Raw genomic sequence first — 8991 nt, forward strand, 5'->3', positions numbered from 1 at the left:
TGCCATAAGCAGTTTCACCTTGAAAGATGAGCTATTTCCTCGTGCTGAATAAAGTGGGAAGGATATCCCTTCTTTAAAGGTTCTTTTTCATCCTGTTTGGTGGAGGAAAAAGGAGAAGAGAGAGCCAGAACAATGATGGGCCCCCTTCGTAATCCTGACTCCTGAGAGGCTCTGCTTGTTGTCGCTGCTCTCTGTTAATCAGGGGAAATATTTTAATCTTGAGATTCAAGCTGCAGTTGATTAACCAAAGCAGTTAATCAGTTCAAGCCTTGCCAGCCCCGTTTTCTTCCATTTTTCTCTCTTCGTTTTTCTAAGCTCGCTCCAGAAATGTGGGGAATCTTGGAAACCGTTTGACAGTCCTGGCAATGCAAATCACAGGACTTGGCTACTTTTGCTCTGGGCTACCTTCCCAGGAGGCAAATTGCTTCCAGCATCCCAAATAGCGATGCTGCTTATAGAATGAGGCCTGTCAGCACACTCTGGCTGAAAAGCTAAGAAAGGCCACAGGTGACATGACCCATGCCAAGATACCATTTCCAACTAATATTAATCTGGTCTGATTCAGTCCAGCTTTGGAAAGAAACTACCTCTAGGATTTGGTTGATTGCAGGGCAAGATGACAGCAGTGGAGACTTAAGCTACTAAGCCAGGCATAGGCAAACTCAGCCCTCCAGATGTTTTGGGACTACAATTCCCATTATCCTTGACCACTGGTCCTGCTAGCTAGGGATCATGGGAGTTGTAGGCCAAAAAACATCTGGAGGGCCGAGTTTGCCTATGCCTGCACTAAGCGATGCAAGGGAACAGGTTGCACAACTAAGTACCCCAGAGGATTTTTTAAAAAAAGAAATAGCCTTTTTCCATTTTAAAATTCAAGCTTTTCTACACCACTCTTAATCTATCCATGCAGGGAGGTTTACAGTAAAAATTTAATTCAAACAATAGTAACATACAATGGCACAAGCAAAAAATAAAAATCACATTATTCAAATAGCTAAACAATTCAGTGCAACGGGTGTTGTTGTTTTTTAGTATTTTTTTATTCAAGTAAAACAGCAGATTACAAAGTGGTGTTGTAAAAGTAAAGAAAAAACAGGCCTATACCTTACTTCCGGGTCCAAATCTGCAACAGTAAAAAGCAAGGGGTGTCATGGTCTTGAGTGGCAGGGATGAACAGATGGAGCTGGCAAGGAGGTGGAGTTGCATAAGGATGACCACGCGGAGGGTCCCAGTGGGATGGGGCATACCCTGCCAGTCTTGGCCTTTTGTGGAGGGTGGGGGTGGAGGGTCTCAGCCTGTCACGTCTCCCTGTCACTCACCCAGGAGTGACACCTGAGCCTCCTCTGGAGTAACCACAGTCCGTCTCTGACTTGGATACTCTGCTTGTCGTGCCATTTCTGCCCCCAGAGTTGCCAGGCTCAACCCTGCAGGAGGAGTCTGCTGCCCTGTCTACCTGGTTGGCTCCAGAGGAGTCATCAGGGCATCCTCCATCCCCTGCAGTGCAGGCAAAAACAGAGAGGCCAGGCCCAACCTTTCTGGAGGAGTGCCCGTTTGCTGGCTCTGCAAACAGTCCCGTTTGCCACACGTGAATTGTGCCAGCCCCATTCCCATAATGGGGGAATGTGTGGCTTGTTGGATCAACATCTTCCCTTGTCTAGCCAAGCATAGCACCTGCCGTGCCTTTTGAATCCTCCTTGGCTTCTGTATCACACTGATCTGAGCATTAAAGCTTTTAGTACAGGTATAAGCAAACTCAGCCCTCCAGAGGTTTTGAGACTACACTTCCCATTATCCCTGACCACTGGTTCTGTTAGCTAGGGATGATGGGAGTTGTAGTCCCAAAACATCTGGAGGGCCAAGTTTGCCTATCCCTGTTTTAGTAGAAAATGTGCTCTCTGTTTGCAAATGAGCACTGCTTTGGTTCCAGGCAACAAGGCTACACCCTCCTGTTCAGGCTCCTGTTCAGTCGTCGTTGCATCTGGCTCCGTCTCCCCAGCCTGCACTGAGGCTGTGCAGGGAAGTTGGGTGGGTGGGGGAGATGGGAGATGGAGTCCAACGACATATGGAGGGCAACAGGCTCCCCATTTGCTGCATTGAGCTGTTTCCCTGGTGTCAGGGACTGACAGAATCCCTCCAATCAAGATCTTGTGAATTATGAACCTGACCCTGGAGATGGAAGACAAGCACCTGGAGCACCTTTCTTTAAAAAAATAGGAAAGGAAAGGTCCCGTTAACCTGACTTCTTTATCTGGGAAGATATTAGAATGAATAGGAAAACAATTAATTGCTAAGTGCCTAGAGGGAAATTAAGTGATGAAAGGCTGCCAACGTGCTTTTATTAGGAACTAATCGTGCCAGACCAGCCTAGTTTCATTCTTTGATAAAATAATTGGCTCAGCAGACAAGGGAAAAGCAGCTGCTATAAAGAGCAATACTTCAACAAAGCTGCTCCCAAGGAATGTCACAAGGAATGCCAGCCAGAAGTGGCGGTGACAGATCAATGAGTACAACATTGACCGAGAAGCAGCTTTTAAAGGTGAAAAAGGAAAAGGATGGATCCATCTTCACTAAGGCAAGGGGTGTCCTAAAACCTTCCCCTGGGATCAGAGTGTCGGATCAAATGCTGATCAGCACCTTTGCTGTATGCTCTGGTAAGGAAAATAATGTGGTGCCCTTAGGGGCCCTTTCTGTTATTTAATATGTGATGACAGTTTTGAAATATTTCCATTATTACTCATCAAGGATGGTTCCCGTCCTGCCCTTGCGGCTGAGTACAGATCTGAGTCCAGATCTCTCCAATCCAACACTCAGACTTACTACTAGTGATCTGCAACCCTGGGCCCCCACAATGTTGTTGGTTGAATCATCAGCTAAGCTGACTGAGGATGGTAGGAACTGGCTGCACTAAAATACAGCAGCTCCAATAGGCATGCCAGCAGCCCCCTGGGGCAATGGGGCAAGTGACAGCCAAGAGCTGGCATTTGCCCGCCTTGCGATTTGTGCCGCTCTGCTTTGTGGCTCAGCTGTGGTGGCTGCAGTCATGGGCTCATTACAAGTAAACTGGTATGATGCTCCCGGCTTCATCAACTGGGCTCAATCAAAATGCCCCAATTAAGCTGCCTTGCTTCTTGAGGGGACATCAAGACTTGAGGCAGCACAGCCATACTCTTTGATGAAGTCCACCAGACAGCCTTGATGTTAAAAGGTAACTCAGTGTGGCAGGATGAAGCCAAGGCCACGGAAACAGTGGCGTGGCATGCAAGGAAAGGTTGCCAGAGACACATCCGCCTGGCTTAATTGAGACGTGATGCCCACTGCACATGTCAGCCAGACTGTAGATGAGGGAGCTGGGTGAAAACGTTTCTTCTGGCCTTCGAGACATCAAGTTGTAGGGAGAAGAAGATTATATCCCCTGGCATCCCAACAATGTCACTCATTATACTGAGGGTGGTCTGCTACTTCAGAGGCTATCACATGGCCAGTTAGCCTACTGTTGCAACGATTTAAAATTCAGAATTAAAAACAGTTAAAACAAATTACGGTGACTGGAATAGGCTTAAAACATCTCAGGTGTTAAAGGTCAAGGTAAAAAAGGTGCATCTTCAGCATTCACCAAAAGCTGTGATGGTGCCAGATGCACCTTATGGTAGTTGACTACACCAGAAACAGCATGTGCTCCTATGATGCTGGGCATGAAAACATCCATGTTATCATTGATTTATATTCTGCTTTTTGGTCCAAAGGCCCCCAAAGCAGTGAACAACGCAGCGATGCAAAAAAAGTTACAATAGATCAATCACAACACAAAAGCAAAATCACACAACACTGAGAAATTGTTGTGTTCATAAAGGAAATACACGCTCTCACTGAAGACCCTGCTCCCCAGTATTCCACCTCTCACTTGAAAGCAAAGTTAACTAGTATTCCTCTCTCCAGCTGCTCCAATCTCTCACTTAGGAGCAAACCCATCCACAACCAATCACCCATGTAGAGTGCCCTTGTCCTCATCACATGACCTCCCTTTTGTGCCTCCCCACTGGAGGCAATATGCTCAGCAGAGCCCCATATGGAAATATTCCAGAGAAAGCTGTTGTGGTAGCAAAAAGAGCAATGGAATATTTCTGTGGTCATCACAAACTAGAGCCTCCTTTGGTCTGCCTTCAGACTAAGCACCCACATAGGAATCACATGTGACCATTTTAAAGACCCATGTGGTCCTCCAGAGCCACAAGCGAGTGGCAGGTGAGCTGTAGCCCTGTAGCCATGGCACCAGCAACGCAGCAACGGCTACAGGAAATCCAGGGATTCTTATGAGAAGTTGTGCAAGATTGCGCTGGTTGCAACACTGGGTTTGTCCACACTTCTGCTTGTCCCGCCACTTTCCCCCCAGGGAAAACCTGCCCTTTACCTCTGTATCGGAGTGAACGTCAATCGGATTTTCCACGGATTGCTACTTGCTCTGATTCAACAATAAAGGGTAGGTTTTCCCAGGGAAAGCAGTGGGGCACAGCAAAAAACCTCCTGGACCCATGTTTTCTAGACAGGAAACATGTGGAAGTGTGGACGAGCCCCGTATGCATGGCAGATATGGGTGAGAGGCAGTGACAGCTTCCAGGTGCTTCCAGGAATGGGTGATTTAGCAGCACCCACTACTGCCATTCTGATTTAAGCTGCATGTGGAATAGCAACTTTGCTTCCAGATTTCTGGAATCCAAATGACATCCTGTAACCAAGTGGGCAGTTCCCCCTTCCTTAATTCCAGCTCTTGGGGCAGAAATTTGGTTCAGTTTTCATCTCAGTGCAAAACCACCTAATTCACACTTCCCAAAGCAATACACAAACTGAAGCACACCTACTATTTTCAAGTCATGCTTCTCCAAATCTCGCAGCACAGTTCTCCAACCAAAATATGTGCATGTTGGGGGGAAATTGTACATAATAACATTCCACTAATGCATTACATTAGGGAAAGCTGCTAGCACATATAATTTAATATTTATTTAATGACTTATATTTATCTGTTGTTGCTGTTTTTCAGAAAAACAAGCGTGGTCCTAAGCAAACGTTCTTCAGAGCTATAGCCAGTCACCCAAGAGCTACAATCTGTGAACTTGGATATAATGGACGTGAAAGCACCTGTACAAGAGTTGCTGGGAATAATGGAACATCACAGTGAAGCTACTGGGGGGACCTTTAGCACAATAATAGAGAAATGCAAGAAACTGGTCAATGAAGCGGATATAGAACTTAAAGCCCCTAGGCAAGCAACGCAACAGGAAAAAATTCAACACCTCCCAACCAATCCACAGAAGACATCTACTGGGGGCCCATCTACATTCCCTATCTGAATCCATTTATTACTTCACTGAGGACTTCATCAATGAAAACCATCCTGCTTGCAGTTTGCTGAAACTACACCCATCTCAGATGTACCATGCTGAAGAAAAAGACTTTTAGCTCATCTCCACGAGTTTCTTAGCACCAGTCAGTAGTGATCTCAGGCATTTGAAATGTTCACCTGATTTGCTGTGTTAAAGTCACAGCACTGACAGAAATGGGTGCTGGCGTGACACACTTTTCTCCAGCATTTATTAGGAAGACAGTGACATTTCTACACAGGGTGAGACAGTCACTCAGCAGCAGCCTGGGGTACTGGAACAACCTTGTTCTGCAGAAAGTAATAATTTTAATTTATAAAGTCAGGAGGGCCCAAAAGATGGTTTACAAATTGAAAACAGGCAGTCCAAATAAATAAAACTATAAAACTCAGGGAACATTAAAACAGCTTAATATAACTGATCCACAAGTAGACAGGAATTAAAATAAATCGAATGCCTGATGGAACAAATGCATCTTGCTACCCATTAAACCCAAGACTGAGGGGCCCAATCTAACCTTACTTGAAAGCGCACTGTAGCACCACAAACCAGTGTAAGGGAAGCACTGGGGGATATTGAAGAATTTGGGTGGTATGTAACCTGAAGCGTATGTAACCCGAGGTACCACTGTATTGCTTTTTAAATTGAAATGTCTCAAAGTGACTTGCAGGATAAAAATGGGAATATCAGGACACTTGGAAACCAAACATGAAATCAGCAATGAAACAAGACCTAAATTGCTCACCCAAATAGAGGAACGTGGTTGGTGGGCATGGTCCATCAGATATTCTGGGCCACAACCCTGTGCAACCAAACGACACATTTAGAAATTGAAGCTACTGATGTGGGCACCACAAAATACCCATTTCACAAAAGAAAAACTGCCAGTGCTCTGAGCCCCCCTGCAAGAAACAGGCAAAACATACCTGCACACACTGTAAAACAAAAAAGCAAAACAACAACAACAACAACACACAACCATGACAAACACCAACAAAAAAGTAGGTCTCACATCTCCCCAAAATAGCCAAAACCCGTTAAAAAGAAAAAGAAAATGAAATGCAAAGTTGTAATGGGCAGGGGCCTAGGAGTGCAAGGGTACCATGGTGCCTTCAGGTGCCGTGTTGGAGATCCTGGGTCTGGGGCTTCATAGGAAATAATCAGCATCTTCAACTGGGCTCAGAAAGAACTTAGCCGGTGCACATTAAACAAAACTGATGTGGTGTGGAAAGCCAACACTAGAAATTACTCTGGCCACTGCATTTTACACCAGCTGTAGCTCCTGGATGCTTTTCAAAGGAAGCTCCACATAAGAGTGTGTTACAGTGCTGCAGCTTGTACTCCCCCCACAAAAAGACTTTGGAAGCTACCCAGGAAGAAAGCCTGCCTTTTCCACTGAGATACCGCAAGTTCTGTATATTTTGGACGAAGTCCCCCACACCTAGAACATCAAGCTTTCACACTTTCCAACAGACAGACACAATGATTTTCTGGAGGACACCGTCAGTGGGCTCCTTTAAACTGTGAGAGGCAGAGGTGGCCAGTGGGAAGCATAAGCAAAGGGAACAAGCCGGCTTCTAGCCAGATGGTTTGGGCTGACAAGCCAAGCCACATACTGTTTGTATTATAGGAATAAATCCTTTCAACCGAGGGCAATAATAACCCTAAGTTGCGGCTAAAAGGAACACAGCAAAGACCAAAATATCCAACATGGACATGCCCCCATGTTGTAAGAGTTGCCACAATAACAGACCCAACCTAGTTTCCAGGAAGACTCCCAGATTTACATAAGCCGTCCCAGTTTCTGATTTGATCCTGGAATGTCCTGCTTTTCCTTAGGACACCCCTATTTTCATTGGATAAATGTTGGAGGATATGGAAGCTTTTTGATGTTTAATGTTTTATTATGTTTTTATTTATGCTGGAAGCCGCCCAGAGTGGCTGGGGCAACCCAGTCAGATGAGCAGGGTATACATAGTAAAATTATAGTTATGGAATAGGACGTCCCTATTTTCATCAGAGAAATGTTGGAGGGTGCGCATCAATTGTGGCTTCAGGCAGAAAACAAACCAGATATTTTGATCAATGGCGATGACAGGTGGTTGAGGGTGCAGGGACCAAAATCAAGCACCTCAGAGATACCCAGGCGTGTGTGCCATGGACTCGGGCTGGCCTTCCTTGAGTCTGACAAACGGAGTCTTTCAGAGCAAATCAGGTCACAAAAGACGTGCTTACTGAGCCAGAGTTTGCCCAGACATCCATCTCTGTTGGCTGCTCATGGTGACAAAAAGCCTGCCACTGCAAGAGCAGTGAGAAAAGTAGACTCCATGAATGGAGTATTTGCCTAATCCGCTACCTAAGATCCTTTCAACTACAGAAGCCCAGGTGGGATTGAACCTGGGAACTTCTATGTGAAGCAAGTGTTACATCAGGAGTTGCTAGCCCTTTGGGACCAGTGAGCACATTTAAAATGTTGAGAAAGCACTGTGGTTGCCAGTCATAAAATGGCTGCTGGGTGTGGGTGTGGGTGTGGGACATAATACAAAATGGCTACCACAGCTAAAAGAGCAGAAAAAAGAGGCAAGCACACAAAATAGTGTGGACACGCTCCTCCCTCTTATGAACTCTGGACTTTTGAGGGGGATACATACATACATACATACATACATACATACATAGCTTGCACCGTAAGAGGTATTGGAAGGTACACTGGCATCCATAGGTTAGCAACTCCTGCATTAGATATATTCCCAGTAACTGCTTAACGGGATCCGCCATAGGGAAAGACAACTGTGTAGTTCTCGGATAGGCTGCCACAACCACTGGACGACTGATTCTCTGTGCATGCTGCACAATGCCCACACTAAAAAAATCCTGCCCAAAGTGCCACAGGCTTTGTTCTGTGCACACTGTCCCTGGTGTTCCCCCACCCTCTCTCTGCTCTTGCAGTGAAAGACTCTTTGCCCACTGCAAGCGAGCAACAGAGGCAAGCATTGTGGCCCAAATAAGCACGTCTTTGTGACCTGATTTGCTCTGAAAGGGCCAGCTTGCCAGGCTTAATGACGGCCAGGCCGAGTAGTAGGGTGTCTCTCTCTCTCTGAGCTGCTGCCTGGTGGGTCCCACACCCTCCCACACCCTGCCTGCCTGCTTGCCATGGCTGGCTGGCTGGCTGGCAGGTTGCAGCCTGTCCTTTGCCATGGCAACCCTTTTTACCACGGGGCCATCTCTCCCTCATGGGACGACTGAGCCCATGCAGGAGAGCAATGGAGCAGTTTCACCGGAAGGATGCAGAGCCAGGAGGCAAAAGGGGCACCACATTCATCTGAGCCACCCATCCAGCCCTGTTGTGGATTTAATTAGCAAGGCAATTTGGGTTAAGCTATTCCTTCTGTCCCTCCTGACTTCTGCTGGAGATACTTAATGGTCCTTGTGCTAATGACTCCATAGGCACCTTCAGATCTCACTCAGTGAGGCAAAGGAAAGAAAAAGCTTTGGAATGACATGAGGATAAGGAGCAAAGAAACGAGAGGAGATTGGAGATGGAGGCAACGGTCTTAACTCCCCTGCAGAGTATAACCAAAGGTTTATTTTGCAGGTGCCAGGCTTAATCAGT

This window comes from Podarcis pityusensis (genome assembly GCF_964106645.2).
Source record: "Podarcis pityusensis genome assembly, chromosome: 8".
In the NCBI taxonomy this organism is placed as follows: domain Eukaryota; kingdom Metazoa; phylum Chordata; class Lepidosauria; order Squamata; family Lacertidae; genus Podarcis; species Podarcis pityusensis.